This window comes from Vipera ursinii (assembly GCF_947247035.1).
Source record: "Vipera ursinii genome assembly, chromosome: 1".
Lineage (NCBI taxonomy): Eukaryota > Metazoa > Chordata > Lepidosauria > Squamata > Viperidae > Vipera > Vipera ursinii.
Window position 1 is genome coordinate 252,047,655 of NC_139512.1, and position 1,317 is coordinate 252,048,971.

A 1,317-nucleotide genomic window follows, 5' to 3' on the forward strand; every position below is an offset into this window, starting at 1 on the left:
TACCAATTATATAGCTTTTTAACTCCCTTAACAGAATTCATACCAACACAAGATACTATTTTTTTAAAAAAAAATACTTACCTGCAATAGGAAAGATGTCTGCTGGACAAATGCAAAGTCTGGGATTAATTTCATTTCACATTTAAATGTATAACTAAAATTCTCAAGTAAAATTCTCAAGTAAAATTCTTAAGACATTAAAATAAATTATCCTGAGCCCATTTTATTATGTAAAATCAAGGCCATTCTGGTAAAGAACGAACATTATTTTTCATCAGCCTCTTAATTCTTTGACAGTTATGATTTATTTCACATGCTAGAACTTAGTATGGGTTGGGATTCCACTTGCTCAGCATTTATGGCAGTTAGATCTATTCTAGAATTGACAATCTGGATTCAACCTACACTTATCCATGGTAGATTTTTGTTATGTAGCAACACATACTTGATTTGTACAGAGTATGTGTCATTTTTGAAACTGAGTTGGTCGGAGCCACTGGGGACCTTGATATGTTACAAGATATGTGAAATGCAGCTTCCAGTGAATTGTCCAAGAATTGTACCTGGCAGCCTTTGTAACATCAATTACATGATCTCCCTTGGGCATTGCTAAAAATGGAGCCTACTTCTTTGTTACTTTTTAGATAATTTCTCTCCTTTAGAATTCTTTGTGCTCCAGCACATATCACATTTCTCAAATTTGAAATATATTTTTAACTCAATAGTCATTTGAGCTAGAGCTTAATACAATGGTAAGTTCTTTATGAAAATTACAAGCAATCTGTTGTCATTTATAAGCAGTTAATTTTTATTACTGCTTCCCTCCTCCATATCTGTGGCAGATTGAAAATATACTCTCATGCCATGAGATATGGATCTGAAAACTCACTTAGCAGACAATATTAAACATCTACCAGTCTGAGGGTTTCTTAATGTCCAGCTAAGGTTTTATTGTGCTATTGGGAAGGGAGAAAAGAAGGATTTTGGCTCACATGTAGCAAGCATACAACTGCAGAATTTTCCAACCCACCAGAGTCATTGGTGGCTTCAGATAAGGAGATAGCCTGAGGTGACAAAATGGCAAGCAATTATATGGCAAAAGGATTAGAGACTTATCTGGTACAGATAGTTGGTAGTTTCTGAAGATCAGAATCCTGTTCGATTGGAGTGCCATATAGACCCAATAAATAAAATAAATAAATCACATCTTAACAATGGAGGATCCTTGATGAATTGTGGGATTTCTTTGAATCAGTTTTTCCTGAGCTTGGCTAATCTATTTTATGCCTTAAAGTGATGTAAAATGAGTGGTTACAA